The 21,867-nt window shown below is 36.7% G+C and overlaps 1 pseudogene; it reads left to right on the forward strand.

The window, feature by feature from the left end:
• Positions 1-11,980: 11,980 nt before the first annotated feature.
• On the forward strand, positions 11,981-12,770 carry LOC118705575 (annotated as a pseudogene).
• The last annotated feature ends 9,097 nt before the right edge of the window (positions 12,771-21,867 follow it).

The following is a 21,867-nucleotide window of genomic DNA, read 5'->3' on the forward strand; positions in this document are numbered from 1 at the left end:
ATCTTTCATTCAAATTTATTCTAAAAAAAGAGTAGGATAAGGGAAGAGGAACTGGGCTTAACAGTTATCTTCATTTTTATGAAAGCATTAACACTGCATGGAAATTAGACAGTTGTTCTACATGTCCTCAGAGGCCAACACCACAAAGAACTGACTTAAATGAGAACATGGGAGATTTGGGTTAGATGATTCCTAAATATTAGGTAGGGAAAAGCAGAACAGGCCACAGAGCTCATATTTAATACTAGCAGGGTTGAACGTCTACGAACAGAAAAACCAAGTGAAAGTCGATTCCGCCACAGAAGGAGACATTCTCTAGTCCAAAAATATCACATAACTTTTTAAGGTAAAATTTAATCTGCTTTTGAGTACATGTTCTACATGATCAACACAATAGTACAGATTTATATTTCCTTCTCTCTCTTTTAATTTGATGGAAAAACTCAGAAAGATCTGGGTAAATTCCTCCCCATTCCCAACCAATTAACCATCAGAAAAGTCTAGAATTTGATTGCTGTGGTAAGCAATAAAATATTTTACATATTCAAATTAAAACTATTATATATCCATAATGTCTACTTCAGCAGTTTTTTAACAATTGTGCAGGAATTCAATTACATTATTTTATTATTATTTTTTTTTTTATTTTTTTTTTTACTCTACCTCCTTTTAAAAGGATATGAGATCATTTGCAGCAAAGGACTTTATAATAAGGTTAAGAACACAGACACAAGATATTTTAAAAAGGAGAAAAATTTAACTCAAGTTTCACAAGTTTTTGCGATTGATCTTCAAACTTGGTTCCTGGCACCCAGGGCAAAAAGAGAAATACAGTGTATAATATAATAAAGACTTATGATGATGCCCTAACCGGTTTGGCTCAGTGGATAGAGCGTCGGCCTGTGGACTGAAAGGTCCCAGGTTCGATTCCGGTCAAGGGCATGTACCTTGGTTGCGGGCACATCCCCAGTAGTAGGGAATGTGCAAGAGGCAGCTGATCGATGTTTCTCTCTTATCGATGTTTCTAACTCTCTGTCCTTCTTCATTCCTCTCTGTAAAAAATCAATAAAATACATTTTTTTAAAAAAAGAAAGAAAGACCTATGATGAACCCCAGTGAGGAAGCATTCTAATTCCCAGGGAAGAAAAAAATTTTTAATACTAGATTACTAATTTCAACTTTTTTGAAATAGGACTATATGTTCACTGAAGATATTTTGGACAGTACAAAAAATATAAAAAGGAAGAAGTAAATTAAAGATCACAAATCCTACCCTCAGAAGCAGCCATGTTTTATTAGATTAGTATATTTCCTTCTAATCTCTTTCTTGTGCATTTTACATGAATGAGTAAATGTATATAATTTTGAGATCTGTGTGTTTCAGTTAATATAATATTAAATTAAGGCATGAACTTTTTAATGACTGCATAAAGCTTTAATATGTGGAAATACTATATTAACCATTCCTTTAATGTAAGTTTTTTAGATTATTTCTAAATTTTTGCCATTATAAATAATGCTTTATTAAACACCTTTGTACATTAACCTTTATTTGCATTTCTAAGAATTTTCCTTAAGAGACACTCCTAAATTTGAAATTACTTGGGCAATGATGTAAACATTTTTAAGATTCTTCATATGTTTTTCTATTGGAGATAATTGTTTTAAATAGTGTATTATGTGGTTGTACAAAAGAATGAGAAAGATTGCTATGAACTGATATTGAATGATTTCCTGAAAATACTGCTAGGCTTAAAAAATGCAAATGGAAAAACTGTCACTGTCTGGAGCATTTGAGATCTTGCTTCTCAGGAATTATCATCAGGTTAGCGCAAATAAACTCATAAAATTTTCTAAACAACCCCCCAAAAAAGTACAAATGGTCACATATGTATTTTTCCTTATTTTTCTTTCCCAGAAAAAAAATCCACCTTGAAGGGTCAAATCTGGGACAAGTACCATAATGAATGATTAACCATTTTTTAAAATAGGAACTAATGAGAGTATATAGATAAATGAAGGATAACGAAGGAAGTGCTTTTGCTTACAGTGGAATGCTGAGGGTCAACTAATAAATGTGAGGGGAGTATTCAGAAGTAAAAATTAGCATTTTACATCATAGTATAGAGCAGTAAAGACTGGAACAGGCAGAATCAACAATGGTTGCTAAATATCAGGGGAATTTTTATGAGAAGTAAAATATCTGTGTGGTCTTAAAGTATTTCTCCACAGGAAAAAATAATTATGCAATGAAGAAATCAGAGCACTCTACACAGATAAGCAAAATTAACATTATCAATAAGTATCAGATGGACTTCATATGCCTTTAGATGTGATACTCTGAGAAGTACAGACCACATTAAAAAACATTTCAACTGAGAATATAAAAAGAACCCAACATTCTATTTATATTCTACATATATGTGACCATATTTATATTCATTAAACACAGAAGGTGAAATCTTCTACCAAAAAAAAAGAGGATAGTCTATATTTTTCAAAGATATCAAGATCATAAAAGACAAAGTAGAGCTATGGAACTATTCCAGATTAAAGGAGGCTAAAGAGATATAACAATTAAAAAAATACTTTATCTTAACTGGATTCTAAGAAAAAAATTATCACAATAATGTTAAACTCACTAACATTGATAACTACACTGTCACTATGTAAGAGAATATCCCTATTCTTAGGAAATACACTGAAGTTTCAGGTCTGAAGGTCATGATTTATGTTCACAAGCCTCAAATATTTCCATATGATAATTTTAAAGCAAATAGGGTAAAATATTAACAATAGATGGATCAGGGTAAATGTATATAACTGTTCTTTGTACAAATCACATTCTTACAACTTTTCTATATAAGATTGAAATTATGTGCAAATAAAGAGTTTAAAAATTAAGCAAAAGAAAATAATTGTTTCGCCTTACTTTACCACAAAGAATTTAAGGTGCCTCCCTCATTTCTTCCCTTAACAGCATTGTATTGTTTCTTATAATCTGCTATTTAATAGCCAGAAATAGTATCTAAATGTGCACTTATTTGCTGCTAAGGAGGTTAAAAACATATCCATATGTTTATTATTAATTTATATTTTTAATCTGCAAATGATCTATTTCTCTTTCATTTCCAGGCACAATTTTCTTAAATAAAAGCTACATTGACTCACAAATCTTCAAACACATTTCCATAGAAATTTTGGAACTGGGTTTTATAAGACTGTTTACTTAAGTGAATTCAATAATGTTGAAGGCATAATTTCATGTAGGCCAAAGATCACTCTACAAGAGGTGAAAGTGCATGTGATTCCCTTCCAGAGGGGCATGTTTTCATCACCTTTTTAATTACCCATGCACTCCAGGTAGATTACCACTAGATGGGAGTAGTGTTCAGTGCTATAGTCTTAGCAGCCAAACTCCTCAATTTGCTTATATAAAGAAGCAGTCATTCAAAGTCATTCATTCATTCAAAGAACCTGAGTCTCTTTTTCAGGTACTGTGCTAGACTGGTTCTTTGCATCCACTGCCTTAGAGATTTAAAAGTATGGATCATTAGTATTTTAATCAGAACTAATTTCCTTTTAGAAAACTATTTCAAAATATAATGTAATTATTACTTAAGTAAATATCAAATATACTGTAAAATAAAAATGAATTTTATATGTTATTGATATTTTGCCTCACTGTATATTAGCTATCCAATTAGAGCTCAGTCTGACCCTATAGACCCCTAAATGGGAATCCACAATATTTCACCTTGAACTCTAGCCTAATATCAAACTATCTCCTCTCCCCCTTGCTGGAACAATTATCTCTCCAAATTATCCCAATCTAAGAAACAAGCTTCAAAGCAAATGAGGTGGTCCACAATTATCTAATGGTCCCTCCAACGCTGTTCACCTCACAGACCTCAATTCTGCTTTCTGTTTTCTATAACTGTCCCAATTTCTCCTGATGCTTTTTACGTGTAAAGTGTTTACTTTTAGTTATTGGTCCCTTCCATCATAAACTTTTAAATTTAAATATAAACACAATTATTTGCTACTTAATCAATTTACAACTCATACCACTTAGCAACAAGCCTCTCACATTTTAACTGAACAAAGAAATTTAACTCTTCTAAATAAAGTGTGAATAAGAGAACATCAGAGCCCGGCAAAACATTATCACATCAGACCTTGTTTGATATGTTAATTATACCATGAAAATGTGATAAGATATCAGACAAATAAATATAAATACCTCTTTTTTAATAAATATATTTTTATGTTTTTTATTGATTTTTAGAGGGTGAGGAAGGGAGAGGGATAGAAAGATAGAAACATTGAGAAGAGAGAAACATCATCAATCAGCTACCTCCTGCACATCCCTTCGGGGGATCAAGCCCAAAACCTGGGCATGTGCTCTGATGGGGACTCCAACCAATAACCTCTTGGTTCTTGGATTGATGCTCAACCACTGAGCTACACCAGCTGGTCAATAAATAATTTTTTAAATATGTTTTTATTGATATTAGAGAGAGAGAGAAGGAGAGAGAAACATCGATGAGAGAAAGAAACATCAATCAGCTGCCTCCTGCACAACCCATACCTCGGTACGTATCCTGACTGGAATTGAACTGGTGACCTCTTGGGACACGGGATGACGCTCAAACAACTGAGACACACTGGCCAGTAATTAAGTTCCAATTCCATTACAGAGTTATAAATCCTTTCAAAATCTTGCCTTTATTTAGTATTCCAGTTTCATCTCTTCACACATCTCCATTTCACACTTATCACTGAAACCATACTAAATTTCTCTCAAGTGCCATGTTTATTCTGGCTTCAAAGCTTTTGCACAGCTATACCCTCTTATGATGACCATGCTTCCTAACTTTTTATATGTTTCAATGACTCAGCTATATCCTCTTGTCACAATCATGCTTCCTAACTTTTACATCTTTCCAAGTACAACCAGAATATCCTTCCAAGCAGCCTTTCCTAATCTGGTTGATAATAATTATTTTGTCCTCTTCTGTATTTCACATATTATATTTTATTTACCAGACTGTAATATAATTAACTTACATGCCTGCCTCGCATACTCTGTTAGAGTCCCTTAAAGACAGAAACTAAAAGTTTCATTTTGTACCCCATAAGAAAGTGCCTGACCCATAATAGGGGCTCAATGTCAATTTGCTTGACCTAAAAATGCTACCCCATGATCAGCTTAATGAAGCATCTCTTCCATGAGATTATATGAACAGTTTAGCATATTTCTGGCCAGTTTGGTTCACTGTGCCAAAAGAAACAATCCTATTCTTGGTTTGCCATCTGCATTACTATTACAACACTCGACATTACTGTGGTGGGACCAATGATGGAAACAGTTATGCTTAATATTACCTATAATTATAATTTATAATTGTCCTTTAATATAATAGGAATGATACTTAATAATGCTCATTATTATTAATACCCAATGTTTATTAGGTGTCTGACACTGGATTTTGTGATTTCATATGCTTATCTAATTCAGTCCTCAAAATAACACTTCCCCATTTCTTATTTACATAGATTTGCATTGATGTGACCACCTCCTGGTTTCTTTACATTAATTGGTTATTTATTTTGTGGCAGTACATATAAATTGTTTGCAGAGATGATTTGTCCAATATCCCTAAGGGAAAAAAAAGTCAGGATGCAGACATGAAAATGTTTTTAAGCCTTTTTCCTGAAAATATTTGCTTCATAGGAATTTAATGTCTTTTTGCCAGTGAGTCTTTTAGGCTGGCTTTAATACGTGAGTGAATTAAAAGCATGAACAAATGGCAACGCTCTAAGCATGGCGAGTTTATTGACTTTTGTTGTGTAGGAATATCTACTGAATAGGACAGTTAGTGGCAGAAATGCCTGGTATGGTAGACTCTGCTTTGTTTGACATACTGATGTAAAAATGAGTATTATTGATTAATTTTTTAAACAGACAATTTTCCAGAGACTAGATTAGAATCTGAAAATGCTATTAACCTCACAGTAATGGAAAAGACTCTAACTCCATTTGATGGAGGCAGCTGAAGAGAAATTCAGGTTAGGGGCCAATCACCTCAGAAAAATTAGTTCACTGTACCACTTGCAGTAGGAAGCAAATATGGTTTTGAACGTGCTCCAACTGGATTTGATGGTTCTGGAAGCTCTAAAAAGCCAGGGGGAATATTTGCATGTGTGTCACATTTTTTAAAGCATCCTCCTTTAAGTCTAAGGGTTAAGAGAATAAAAGAGAGAGAAGATAATGCTTGCTTGCTTATGAATTCATTATTTATCAAATAAGAATGTTCCTTCCCAAATGAGAAATCCTTCTGAACTTTATCCACTCAAATGTGTTATTTAATAATTATTTGCATTGCACTATCTCTATTTTATCTAGGTAAATTATTCTTTGTTGGGGGATAGTGAAATAAGGAGTTTTCATTCATTCTGGGAGTTTAAGAACTAGAATTATAAGTAATAAAAGAATAAGATTAGAATTGTCAATTATCTGACTTGGTTTAAAAGAGGAAATTTGCTAATAAAATTAGGATAAACTAGCTCATAATATATCTATTTTACATGAGGAATGGTAGTGCAAACTTCAAAGATCTGAATTTTACAAATTTTGTTGTGATTTATTCAAATTAGCCAAAAATTACTCATCTGTATTTAATAGGTAACTTCATGCAAGAATGGGCCTTCCTTCCCCTGGCTGCTGGCACCACCTTCGCTCCAACCCAGAGTCGCCTTTCCACCTTCCCACACTGTCGCACCCCAGCCACTTGGCACCAGTGTATGTGAATTAACCTGCCATCTTTGTTGTGTTAATTTGCATATTCACTCCTGATTGGCTGGTGGGTGTCTCAAAGATATGGTCAATTTGCATCTTTCTCTTTAAGTAGTGTAGATGTAACTGCTTTTTTATTAAAAAGCATGCTATTATTTTCATCAAATAAGATATTCCCTAAAATCACACACACACACACAAATATTTAAATGTTACTATTTAAAGCTTAGTTAAAAGTATCAGTGATAGTGATAAACTGAAATAACATGTGAAAGTCACTGGTTAAAATATTAGAAGGTGAGGTTAAAAGTGGCAGCAGAATAGGTGAATACTGCCTGGACATGCTCCCAGGACCAAGTTAGAATTACAATTGAAATATGGAAAGCTTTCCTGAATAATCAATGGAAAATTCACAGGAGAGAACCCTGATACTCAGGGACCAAAGGTGGAAACTGCATAGAAAATGGTAGGAGGCAAGAATGACATGACACAAATAAAGAACACATTGGAAGGAATACATAGCAGATTAGGGGAAGCTGAGGATCAAATCAGTGAATTAGAAGACAGAGTTGAAAATATCACTCAATCAGAGAACCCAAAAGAAAAAAAAATTGAAAAATAGGAGGACAGCTTAGGGAGCTGTGGGACAATGTGAAGCATAACAATATTAGAATATCAGGAGTGCCAGAAGAGATAGAAAGGGAGAAAGGAATAGAGAAGGTGTTTAAAGAAATAATGGCAGAAAAGTTCCCTAACTTGGTAAAGGAAAAAGTCACACAAATTCAGGAGGCAGAGAAAACCTCAAACAAGAAGAACCCAAACAGATCCATGGCCAGACACATCATAATTAAAATGCTAAAAATTAAAGACAAAGAGAGAATCTTAAAGGAAGCAAGAGAAAAGAAAATTGTTACCTACAAAGGAGTTCCCAAAAGGGTGACACCAGATTTCTCATCAGAAACTCTACAGACCAGAAAGGAATGGCATGAAGTACTCAAGGTAATGGAAAGCAAGGATCTAAGACCAAGATTACTATACCCAGCAAGGCTATCATTCAAAATAGATGGTCAAATAAAAAGCTCCCCAGACAAAAAGAAAAAAAAAAAGTCTAAAGAAGTTCATTACCACCAAGCCAGCATTACAAGAAATGCTAAAGAGATTACTAAGAAGAAACAGAGAGAGAAACCTAGCCATGCAGAATTAAAATGGCTATAAATAAGTACCTCTCAATAATAACCTTAAATGTAAATGGATTAAATGCTTCAATCAAAAGGGATAGCTGAATGGATACAAAAAATGACACAACTATATGTTGTCTATAAGATATCCACCTCAAAACCAAAGATACATACAGGATGAAAGTGAAGGGATGTAAAATGAAATTTTTTCATGCAAATGGAAAAGTAAAAAGAGCTGGAGCAGCAATACTCATATCCAACAAAATAAACTTTAAAATGAAGGCCATCACAAGAGACAAAGGTCACTACATAATACTAAAGATACAAGAGCTATAACCCTGGTAAACATATATTCACTCCATATAGGTGCACCTCAATATATATATATATATATATATATATATATATATATATATATATATATACACACAATATATATATATACACTTCTAGAGGATTTTAATGGAGAAATTGACAATAATACAGTCATAGCAGGGGGCTTTAACACTCCTCTGATTACACTGGACAGACTTTCCTGACAATAACTTAACTAGGAAACAGACTCTAAAGGACACACTGGATCAGATAGGTTTAATGGACATTTATAGAACATTTCACCCCAATGCAGCAGAATATACATTCTTGTTAAGTGCACATGAATCATTCACAAAGACAGACCACATGTTAGGACACAAAACAAGTCTCTACAAATTCAAGAAGACTGAAATCATATCAAGTATCCTCTCAGATCACAGTGGAATAAAATTAGAAATCAACTACAGTTAAAACACCCCAAAACATTCAAACACCTGGAGGCTAAATAGCATGTTATTAAACATTGATTGAGTTACCAACGATATCAAGAAAGAAAAAAAAGAAGAAAAAAAAAAACTTCCTGAAGACAAATGAAAATGAATACACAACAACCCAAAATCTCTGGGTCACAACAAAAATAGTACGAAGAGTGAAGTTCATAGCACTATAGGCATTACTCAAAAATTAAAAAAAAAAGAAAAATCAACAATAAACTATTTAACCCTACACCTTAAAGAACTAGAAAGAGAACAATAAGAAAAGTAAAGAGCAAGTAGAAGGAAGGAAATAATAAAGATTAGAGCAGAAATAAATAACATAGAGACTAAAAACACAATACAAATATCAATGAAACCAAGAGCTTTTCTTTGAAAGGATAAACAAAATTGATAAACCATTATCCAGACTCATCAAGAAACAAAGAAAGAGGACCCAAATAAATAAAATCAGAAACGAAAGTGGAGAACCCATATGCCGAAACCGGTTTGACACAATGGCTAGAGTGTCAGCCTGCAGACTCAAGGGTCCCGAGTTCGATTCCAGTCAGGGGCATGTACCTGGGTTGCAGGCACATCCCCAGTGGGAGGTGTGCAGGAGGCAGCTGATCGATGTTACTCTCTCATCGATGTTTCTAATTTTCTATCCCTCTCCCTTCCTCTCTGTAAAAAAATAAATAATTTTTTTTTTAAATAAGAAGAACCCATAGGTAGAAAAATATCAAATATATGTGGTAGCAATATCTTTACTGATACAACTCCTGAGGCAATGGAAACTAAAGACAAAATAAACAGATGGGACTACATCATAATAAAAGGCTTTTGCACAGCAAAATAAACTATCAATAAAACAACCAGAAAGCCCACTGCATGGGAGAACATATTTGCCAATGTTATCTCCAATAAGGGTTTAATCTCCAAAATTTACAGAAAACTCTTACAACTTAACCAAAGGAAGATAAACAATCCATTCAAAAAATGGGAAAAGGACCTAAATAAACCCTTTTCAAAAGAGAACATAAAGAAAGCCGAGAGACATATGGAAACATGCTCAAAGTCACTAATCATCCCTGAGATGCAAATCAAAATGACAATGAGGTTCCATTTCACACTTGTTAGAATGGCTTATCATCAACAAATCAACAAACAACAAGCGCTGGTGAGGATGTGGAGAAAAAGGAACTCTCCTGCACTGCTGGTGGGAATGCAGACTGGTGCAACCATCATGGAAAACAATATGGAGTTTCCTCAAAAAATTAAAAATGGAACTCCCATTTTACCCAGGATCCCACTTCTAGAAATATATCCCAAGAAAACACAAACATAAATCAGAAAAGATATGTGCACCCCTATGTTCATACCAGCACAATTAACAATAGCTAAGATTTGGAAACAGCCTAAGTGCCCAGCAGCAGAAGAGTGGATTAAAAAACAGTGGTACATCTACACAATGGAATACTATGCTGCTGTGAAAAAGAAGGAACTCTTACCATTTTAGCATGGATGGACCTGGAGAACATCATGCTAAGCAAAATAAGCCAGTTGGAAAAAGATAAATAATCACATGATCTCACTCATTTGTGGAATATAATTAACAACATAAACTGATGAACAAAAATAGAGCCAGAGGAGGGGAAAATATTTAAAATAGAAGTAATTGTGTTACTTGCAGATTTTTAATATTTCTTGCAACTTTTATTGTACTAACTGTACTATGTAAGTACAGTTTTAGTAATATTATTATACTTAAAATCCTTTTTCCTTGAAATATTAATATTTATTGCATGTAACATTATCGTATTTAAAATTATTTTTCTTGTTATTAATGTTTATTGCATGTAAAAATATAAAATAAAAATTTTAAAAATATTGGAAGGTGACTTGTGAACATATTTTTAGCAAAATAATATATTTGTAAAAAAAACTTGAAACCCACAAAATAAAAGAAAAAAGATATAAACCAATGATCTACTCTAAGGATGACAATGATAAAAATAATAATCTTCGCAATCATCACAAAAACATCAGTATGATACCACCTAAAGAAACTAACAAAGTTTCAAAATACTGATAATACCCACTGGTAGGAAGCTATGGTAAAGTAATACTTACACCTTTTCAGAAAGCAATGTAGCAAGGATCACAAAAAATTTATATACTTTAGAAATATTAATACTATTCCTAACATTTTATTTTGAAAAATAATCCAAAAGAGATGAAAGGTTTATTAGTACAAAATTTTTTTAAAAAAAAATTTGAAGATATCCTCATTGTCCAACAATCCTATATATAATAAAAAGGTAATATGCAAATTGACTCTCAATTTATCAACTAAGATAACTCACAAGACGGCTGTGCCCAAAGTGGAGGCAGGGTTCCCATTAAGAACCATAGGAAGGCTGTGTGCCTCCAGGCTGGGGGGAGACCTGAGACCGTAGTCCCCACCCAGCGGGGCTTGACTGGGAACCTCAGGCCATGCCCCCTGCCCTGGGGTGGGGCCAGGGGACCTCAGGCTATGCCCCCCACCTGGCAGGGCTTGACAGGGGACCTCAAGGTGCACTCTCACCTCAAGGTGCAGGGCAGGGGACATGAGGGTATGCCAGGGGACCTGAGGTTGTGCCCCTTGCCTGACAGGGCTTGATGGGGGACCTAAGGCTGCACCCTCCACCTAACCCCAGGCCAGGGAACCTGAGGTTGTGGGGGGGAGCGCCCCCTGCCCAGTGGGGCTTGACAGGGGTGGGGCTGGCCGGGTCTGGACCTCACTCCATTTTGAGGTGCACACAGGTGGGCAGGAACTTGACTCTAGGTTCTGTGGCATGCCCTAGACTCTGACAGGAGGAAAATTTTCACATACATTTTACTAATTTTCTTTCATCTCTGACACTTCTATTATAAAGTGCAAATAACAATATTAAAATATTTTCTCTAATTAATTTCCTTTTAATGTGCATGAATTTCGTGCACCAGGTGACTAGTATGTAAATGATTATATAAAGAACACTATATCAACTCAAGAAGACACTGTACAATAAGTACAATTTATAATTATGAAGCTTATGGCAACTTAAAAAAAAACCTGTAGATTAAAAAACAAATGCTAATATACATCTATAGTATGGTTCCAACTATATAAAAATCACTTATACATAAGAAACCAGGAGAGTCTTAGCCCTTTTGGCTCTCTGAACAGCATCATGGCGCTGGGCAAGAATATATGCCTTACAAAAGGCAGCCGAAAGGGAGCTAAGAAGAAGGTGAAGTGATAGATCTGTTTTCTAAGAAAGATTGGTATGAAGTGAACACACCAGCTATATTCAATATAAGAAATATCAGGAAAACACTAGAACTCAAGAAACCAAAATTGCATCTGATAGTCTCAAGGGTCATACTTTTTAAGTGAGCCTTGCTGACCTGCAGAATAATGATGTTGCATTTATATAATTCAAGCTGATTACTGAGGATGTTTAGGCAAAAACTGCCTGACTGCTTTCCATGGCATGGATATTACCCATGACAAAATGTGCTCTGTGGTAAAAAATGGCAGACCATGACTGAAGTTCATGTTGATTTCAAGACTGCTGATAGTTATTTGCTTTATCTATTCTGGGTTAGTTTTGCTAGAAAACCCAACAATCAGAATTGGAAGACCTCTTATGCTCAGCATCAGCAGGTTCGCCAAATTCTGAAGAAGATGATAGAAATCAGAACCCAAAATATGCAGACAGATGACTTGAAAGAAGTGGTCAATAACTAATTCCAGAGAGCACTGGAAAACACATAGAGAAAGCTTGCCAATCTATTTATCCACTCTATGATGTCTTAGTTAGAAAAGTCAAAATGCTGAAGAAGCCTAAATTTGAATTGGTAAAACTGGTGGAGCTCCACTGTGAAAGTAGCAGTTCTGAAAAAGCTACTGGAGATCAGACAGGTGCCAATGTCAAACGAGCTGATGGATAGGAGCCCCTAGTCCAAGAATCTGGTTAAAAGTCAGATATTTAATGGTGACAAATAAAAAATCCTAATAAAAGATCCCATTTGTGATAAAAAAAAAAGAAGCAAGGAGAGTGAAAACATTAAATGCTCATTTTTTAGATGTGAGAAAAGTACTCTACATTTTAATATCTATCACATTTGTACAAAGCATTTTTAAAATAAAGTGGAATTTATATAAAATATTTTATGTCTGATATAAAACTCTGGCATTCACTAGAGCAATGCTAGAAAATTAATAGAATCTGATTCAATCCTTTCCTTAGCTGCAAATTTGTCAGGGTAGGGCAGTCCTATAACCTATCTTGGCTGCAGGCATCTACCTTATCTATAAAACAACAGGAAATATATTGAATTAGTGAGCCTTATACTTTTTTAATCCTGCTATTCTTTGTTCAAACTAAATTGTATGTAAAATAAATGAAAGTAGAGCTCCCGTGGCTAAAGTATAAGGAGACGGGTAGTGCTCTGCAGGTTGGTTTCATTATCTCCCCTCCCTGAACTCTACCTCTGAAAGCAATCTCTGAGAAGGCTCTGAGGAAGCCGGGTAAAAAACAATGCATTAAAGATTCTGATGGTCCTTTTATATCTAAACTATAGTTATTGAAATTTTATGGTCCTTTTCTATTATGATTTTTCATGTATATATCATATCCTCAACTAGATTACAAAGAATTTTATGTTAGAAACTGACTTCTAAATTTGCTTTTCCCATCTAAATTTGCTTTTCTATATCCACTCAGAGAAAGAATCATTGAACAAATAAATAAAATGGAATGCTAAAATTAAAATATTAGTATTTTTATTTGCAACAAGCCCAGCCGGTGTGGTTCAGTGGATGAGCATCAACCTATGAACCAGGAGGTCATGGTTTGATTCCCAGTCAGGGCACAACTCAGGGTTGCAGGCTTGATCCACCGGAGGCAGCTGGTTAATGATTCTCTCTCATTGTTGATGTTTCTCTCTCTCCTTCCCCTTTCCTCTCTGAAATTATCCTAACTAATAAAAGAGTAATATGCAAATTGACCATACCTCTCCTACACCCACAAACCCTGCCCACAAGGCAATCGGGAGCAAATATGTAAATAAACTCAACCAAGATGGCTGCAGCCACAGAGAGAAGGAGGGAGGCTTGGGTTTGCCGGCCTAGAACTCAACTCAATGCTACAAAGTTTGAATTAGAGAAAGTAAATAAATTCCCCCCCCAAAAAAAGATGGCTGCAGCCACGGAGCTGGAAGAGCAGGAGGCTAGGGTTGCCCCCGGAAATGGAGGAAGCTAAGCTTCTGCAGCCCTGGCTGGCCTAGGCCTCCACTTCAGACTACACAGTTTTAATTATAGAAGATACATAAATCTCATCAGAAGTGGCTTCCACCACAGAGCAAGCAGGAGGCTTGGCTCCGCTCCAGGCTACAAAGTTTCAATTACAGAAAGCAAATATATCCCAGATACCAGGGCCTCCACTTGGGTTGCTGGGGGGCGTGGCCAGCCCGAAAACTACCACAGGCCCCTCGCTCAGGAACTCCCACCCTGATCCAGGACACCCTTCAGGGCAAACCAGCTAGACTACACCCACGCAGTAGACCTCTATCCTATCTAATCAAAGAGTAATAAGCAGATTGACCATCACTCCAACACACAATATGGCTGCCCCCATGTGATCAAAGATCCTGCCCCCAAGTGGACACAAGATGGCTACCACAAGATGGCCAGCAGGGGAGGACAGTTGGGAGGCACCAGGCCTGTAAGGGAGGGCAGTTGTAGGCGATCAACCCTGCAGGGGAGGGCAGTTAGGGGTGACCAGGCCGACAGTGGTGGGAAGTTGGTGGCAAACAGGCTGGCAGGGGAGCAGTTAGACATCAATCAGGCTGGCATGGAAGTGGTTAGGGGGTGATCAGGCTGGTAGGCAGAAGCCATTAGAGGAAATCAAGAAGGTAGGCAGGTTAGCAGTTGGGAGCCCACAGTCCTGGACTGTGAGAGGGATGTCCAACTGCCCCTTTAGGCCCGATCCCACCAGACATTCCTCGAGTGGGGGTCCCAGACTGGAGAGGGTGCAGGTTGGACTGAGGAACACCCCCTCCCCACCCCTGTGCATGAATTTTGTGCACCAGGCCTCTAAAACACACACACACACACACACACACACACACACACACACACACACACACACACACTCTGAATGACCAGGTCATTATGCGTTCAGAGATCATAATAATCTGGCCACTCAGTGTGTGTGTGTGTGTGTGTATGGCTAATATGCAAAGTGTCCCTCAGGAGTTTGGCTGGGAGATAGGGAGTTCGATTATTCTTTATGACATGTGCTGACCACCAGGGGCAGTGCAGAATGAAGGGAGGCCCCAATCAGCCCTGATCGCCAGCCAGGTCTGGTGCAATTTCATGCACCAAGCCTCTAGTATATATATGACATGATTCAGCAATAAGTGTTGTCTTCAATTAATCAAGGTTACATATAAAGTACACATGAAATAGCAATTTTCAAAGAATTGCAGTAAAATTAAATTGGAATAATTTATGCATACTAACCAGTATTTTCTGAGATAAAAGCATTAAAGATACAAGTAACCTCATAGGTACAAATCCTCTTGCTTCCTAAAATTCCCAAGATATTTTTAGTTCATAACTTGGTAGAACCAAAACAGGTTTACTTCTAATATTCAGGTTTATTATCTAAAAATCTTTAGAGGGAATCCATATTATCCCTGTGAAATATAATGTGTTTGGCCTAATGGATATGAATCCTGACATAGTATTGTTCTCTCTTTACCATGTTTAAAATTCTCACCATTAGAATAATTTCCCTTGGATAAATGATGATTAAGAAGACAAATGAGTAAATACCTTCCTTGTAGCAAGCAAATTTTCCATTAATATATTATCATATATTGGTTAATTGGATTAGCTAGTGGTCCTCCAAGAATGTATAAAGATCACATGGTTGAAGGATTGGAACAGAGAAAGCTGGATAGAGGAAACATTGCCAAACTCTCAAGAAACCAGAACAAGAATTGTCTAGAATTCTGGAGAGTACAGGACAAATATGTGGAAAGAAGCAAATAAAAGGGAAAATCCCACTTATCAAAATGGGAAATGTAAGTCAATGATAGTCAAACCACTTAACAAAACATTCAACTATATATCTCTTTCAAAAGTCAAAAATCAAAACCACTTTCCAATGAAGAGCAAAAACCCAGACTAACCTCAGATTGTAGAATCTATCTACTTTCGTGGTAGAGAAAAGGGCTAGGGAAGGATGTTAGAGGGATTCCACATTTTGATATTTCAACTTCAGGGACACTACATAGTTCTACATTGTAGTTGCAGAATGCCATGCATTCTTTAGTGATTCCCTTATGACTCCTGTCTTTGAAGTGAGAATGAATAAGAAACTTGTACAAAGAATGGACCTCAAGTTTCCCAAGAAACAGAGCCTGGCAGCCATCTGAGGGCCCAGTTAGGATTGATCCACATGAACTGACTATATGGTTGTGGTAGTCCAGGAGGTACATTTCTTCTTAAGATTTCTGAAATATCTCTATGCCTTTCAAGTAATCCATTGCTAACACTCTTTTTTATTTCAGCTGCTGAAACAATGATAATGACAGTTTTTATTAACCCAGAAAGTTCAGAGGGACAAGGAAGCAGAATGTGTCTTGGCTTCAGGGCATAAGACAACTTTGTAGAACAGAGCTGTTAAAATTTACAGTTGTCAGAAGCATCTCCTGGCTGCATTCAGATTCAAGACACCAGCATTTATATTTGACAAAGTATATTTTAAATCTTCCCAGAGAACACTGTTCCCCAATGTCCTCACAGTAGGGATTTCCATGGAAAGACAAATGCATATTTAACATAACCTCATGCTTCTAAATTCTTTTTAAAATTGTCTTCATTTTAATAATCAAAATACATTAAATCTATACCTAAATATTAAGAAAAAAAGATAACTCAATCTTCACAGTTGAATATTTCTCCCACTTCTCATTGTGTCCATAAAAGAGTGAAAATATTTTCAATTTCAGAGTCTAGAAAATTATATCATATACTGCCCACAATTAACTTTTACATTAGCCAGTTATATTTTTTAATTTTTCCAGAAATTGCACAGATTACATGCTTCAAAACTGCCCTTTTAGCTAGTCTCAGGACAGATGAGAACGAGTTCCAGAAACCTTGGTAACTGCCACTTACTCAAATTCCACAGAACAAAATATTTTGGCCCAATCTGAATCATATTAAGAACCTGAGAATGATGAACAAAAAGTTTATCCAAGTACAGTGTGCATGGTATGTTATATGCTCTTAGTTCTGAGATTAATGATGTATCCAGGCCCAGACATAAAAATATCCAGCACATATCCCAGCAAAGTTGTATCATGGAAATCATAACTTCTTATAATTAAGGATTTGTCAAAAGGGAAGCATTTGTGCTTCCAGAAATCATGAATTGACCCTTATTAACCTAGACCTATTATCTGCCATTACGTGAAATTTTTGGGGCGGAGACACAAATACCTCAAACTGTCACCAGAGGTTATTTGCTGATATTACTGCTGAGTTACTCTCCTCTATAGGACTATGTCAGAGATGTCCAACTGGTGAACTATGACACCATGATGTGCATCCAGTGGTTTTATAGGTTTACTAAAGGCCCAGTGCAGGAATTCATGCATGGGTGTATCCCTCGGAATGGCCTGCGGGGATTGGGCCAAAATCAGTGATCCAATGCCATCTGCTGCTCCTGCCTGCCGCTCCTGCCTGCCGCTCCCATTCATCCCAGCTCCATTGTGACTGCAGTGGACTTGTGCCCAGTCAGTCCTGATAGGGACAGGCTCATGCTGATGCCGCAACTCTCACTAGCCATGAGCCCAGAGTCTGGCACCCATCCTGTGGGAGGTGGGGGGAGAGGGGGAGAGGCCAGGATGTGATGGGATGCCCTTGTGGACCCGGGATCTAGATCCATCCCACTGACATTTGTGCTGGTTGTTGGGAACCACCTGGCGGCCACTTTTATATTGTTTCTTCCTTGCAGAGCATCTAGAGAGGGGAAATGGCCTCAGTGCTAGAGGCTGACTTCTAGGAGGCCTGTAGCACTGTTGGGATCATGTAGGCAGCACCAGTCCATCAGTGCCTAGCCCATTCTCAGGAAATTGGACCTCCCAGGACTACTGAGGGAGTAGCTGCCACAGGGCTGGTAGGCCTCAGGGACAGGTCAGTCAGCTGAGTGGCACTCCCTCTGTGGGAGCACACTGCTCACTGGGTTGAGCGACTGCCTCCTGATGGTCAGTGTGCATCATAGCAACAGGTTGATTGGTCATTCGGTCCCTTAGGCTTTTATGTATATAGACTAGAGGTCCTACGTACACTGGTAGGGTCCCTCGCGGCTGTTGGTGGCCAACAGGGTACTCCGTCCCTTCACCTGGCCACCTGCCACCACCGGGTTCTCTCTCTCAGGGCCTCCCTACCTTCCCTTGGCCGACCCCACCCTCTGGTCAAACTCCTGGAAGAAATCCCAGTCAAGGGGACAATTTGTGTACTATACTTCCATTTATAGGATGTGGAAATATTAATCCACTTAGGTCTTGGGGCTGGAGTTCCCCCATCAGATAGCTTTGATCTCAATAAGCATTTTCCAGAATTTTCTAGACAGAAGTTAGGATCAGGCTCATTCTGTACCCACAGATGGAGAACACAAAATGTGACAGCATGCTGAACCTACTGCTCCTCACAGCATCGTGAGCTTCCCCAGAGAAATGATTTGTTACCTGGATGTCTGCCTTAGCATTCTGGGGTAGCCACATCACCACTCATGTTGCTCAACAGGCCTACGGAGCTGATAGAAGAATTCACACTCAGTGAGTGAAGAAAGGAGCTCTCCCCCCAGGGAGCACACCTCTGCCTTTGCCTTCCCCCTCCCACCCCCAGGCACTATCCCATTTGCTTCCTCACCCTAAACTCCAAGAGTTCTTCCTTTACAGCCATAACTTGTTAAGCCCATTTCTTATAAAAATTACTTCTTCTACCTCTGTAATTTGCCCAATAAATGTTCTTTAAAAAAATTAAAGAAGTGAAAAAAGCCCAGAGATGTGTTCAATTTTCAGAGAAGAAGTGGGGGAAGTCATAACCAATGTAGCACCAATCTGTCTTCCCCATATACCAATGCTTCCATCTGTTTGTTGGGACATTCACGCTGACTACAGAGTAATAATACATGTACATTCTGCAATTAGAATTTAATTATTGTTTTGAATTTTTTAATATAAAAAAACACAATTGGAATTGAAATGCATTTGAATTCACCACACACAAAAAAATTACCATTTATATCTGACATTGAAAGAAAAAGAAGAGCTACAAGGTTCTTTAAATATTTACTTTGTTAAAAATTTGGGTTTGTTGTAAAAATAAGAGTTTTAAAACAAAGTTTCTTATCTATGTTACAAAAATGTTAAGTATTGAAGAGATTCACATTAATTGTCTTGAATAGAAATTATGTTCACTAAAGCAGGGCAAGTTTATTAAATTTGTGATAAATGATTTATTTGAATGTTTTGCATATATTCAATTATTATGATCTCTAATGTTTTGTATTTATTTATCCTTAATTATATAACGTTAAAAAATTTTTTTTTTGTCAAGCTTCTTATAGGTTCGTTTCCAAAACGCCTCCATTTTACCCCTGGGTAAATACAAACAAATACATCATCTTCTTATGTATGCTAGGATGTAAAGATAGTTGGGAAGCACTTCTTTAGATAAGTAAATCTTGTCTGATTCATACAGTTTGGTTAATATCTAGCCTAGCCATAATCTGAAACTGCAATTGACATTTGTCAAAATAGTGGTCATATTAGTGTGTAACTCAAATATTCCAAGGCCTCATCAGCACAGGGTTACAAATCAGTTAACATCAATCCGCAACCTCAGTTATCACAGCTTTAATATACCTCTCATCTCAGTTCTCAATTATTTAAGAGACCCCAAGGATCAGTGTCCAACACCTTAGTCACAAATCAGGCAAGTTCAATTTGCAGCATTCTCACTATTGTTTATTGAAGACCACTATTTTCAAACAATGCTCAGGCAGCTAGCCATACCACTGATGTTGGCCTACTGTTCTGCTTAAGACCTGATCATCTCTACCAAGAAATGAGAAATGGAATGATTTTCTCTTCCTTAATTGAGTTCTTTTAGAGGTACCTCATTTAGTTGTACATGTTCATAGGCTTTCTCCTCTAGGAAGAGGAATAGTTGGGTTGGAAATGCTTCAAATAACAGCAATAAGTCTATCCCTAGAACTCCTTCTCCCCACAGTCATTCTTGTTGCAGTACAGCTCCTTCTTCCAATCTTTCTGCCTGTAGCTTGTATTCTCTCTAAGGCACCTGGTGTTCATTGTTAATATTTGACCTTTCCAATATCCCTCCTTCCTAATTCAGTATATCAGCTGTGCCTACCTGAATGCCAGAATTATATTTTTAGATAGATCCTCAGAGATCAAGGTAACCAATCTATATAAATGATAAATAAGAAGCCTCCCGTTTCATTCTCAGACTAGATTCAATTGGAGCAGTGAATCATGTTATCTTAAGGCAACTGTATAACAGATAATCCTCAGAGACTATGTACCCTGTTTCCCCGAAAATAAGACAGTCTTATATTAATTTTTTCTCCCAAAGTTGCGCTAGGTCTTACTTTCAGGGGATGTCTTATTTTTGGGAAAACACGGTATATATAAATCTATTCTTTATTCATGATAGGTACATATTAAAGATGAAGACTGCCTAATTCTATCTGTGAAGAGGAACAAATTAGATGAGGTACCAAATACTCTGATATTGCCCAAGTAATGCCTTGGAATATTACCTTTAGGATTTTAACAAACTTTATGATTGGCCAAGGTTACAAAATACTAAGGGTACCAAATACGTTTGTAAAACCTTTGGAGGGAAAAACAAAAAGATCTTGGGATAGTTCAATACAGCTTTTCTGTTTCAGAGCAAAGGTAATTTTATGGCATAGACCTATGTCCAAAGCCACAATGCTATCCCATGACTTTACTACAAAGGTCTCTCCAAATATTTAAGGAAACAGACCCATACCTAAATGAAAATATCAATGGGGACACTCAGGCAAACTTTTTCAACCCAAAGATCTGAGTGTTATCAGAAATGATATAGTCAATTTATTTGGGAATAATCTGGAGCATTTAGGACAGCTAATTGTTTGGACACAAAACTACCAGAGAGAAATTTTACACATGTTCTAAAACTTGTAGAAATGAAAATGTAAAAAATTCTGAATGACCATGCTACTTGAACACTTACATACACGGGAAAACTAGTGAGAGACCAAAATACTCAGCATGGTTTGCCTGTCCTTTCTTTATCTGGTGTGAGTTTTCCTTTCACCTTCCACCTCCTGTCAGCTGTGTTGGCACTCCACTGTGATTCTAAGGAGTCCTTAACACATCAGACTGTCTCAGATACTTCCTTTCTTTATAGAGAATCATTTCCCTCTCATTCATTTTATAAACTTTAATTAATCTCTCAGGAAGCACCATAAGGACTGCCTCCTTTGAAAGTTTCTCTATCTTCTTGCCCCACCAGAATTATATTAATTAGAGTCATTTGCTTAAATCTCCTTGCCCTCCACTTGTCAGTGAATGCTCTGGCATCAGAAATTGGCCCCTTAATAGAGTAGATGTTGTCCTCTGGAACACTGATCGGGTATGTGCCCTGACTGGCTACAGGAAAGAAAGTTGAATTAAAAAAAAATGTACTGTGAACCAGATACAAGCTTGGCACAATGCTCAATTCTAGATACACAATACATACATCCATATTCTTTACAACATTACTAGGGATATGTCATTACCCAATTCAGACAATATTACAGACAATTAAAGAGTTAAGTGTAAAATGTCAAATGATAAAGACTTTAGGAGACAATACAAATGATATTTATCTCTAAAGGCAATAGAGAAAATCATAAACAAAAAGAACAATTTGGCTATATATAAATGTAAACTTTTGCACAAGTAGAGTCATTTTTTAAAATATTGAAGGGATGAATAT

This window comes from Pipistrellus kuhlii, unplaced genomic scaffold (genome assembly GCF_014108245.1).
Source record: "Pipistrellus kuhlii isolate mPipKuh1 unplaced genomic scaffold, mPipKuh1.p scaffold_m20_p_5, whole genome shotgun sequence".
NCBI classification, from domain to species: Eukaryota; Metazoa; Chordata; class Mammalia; order Chiroptera; family Vespertilionidae; genus Pipistrellus; species Pipistrellus kuhlii.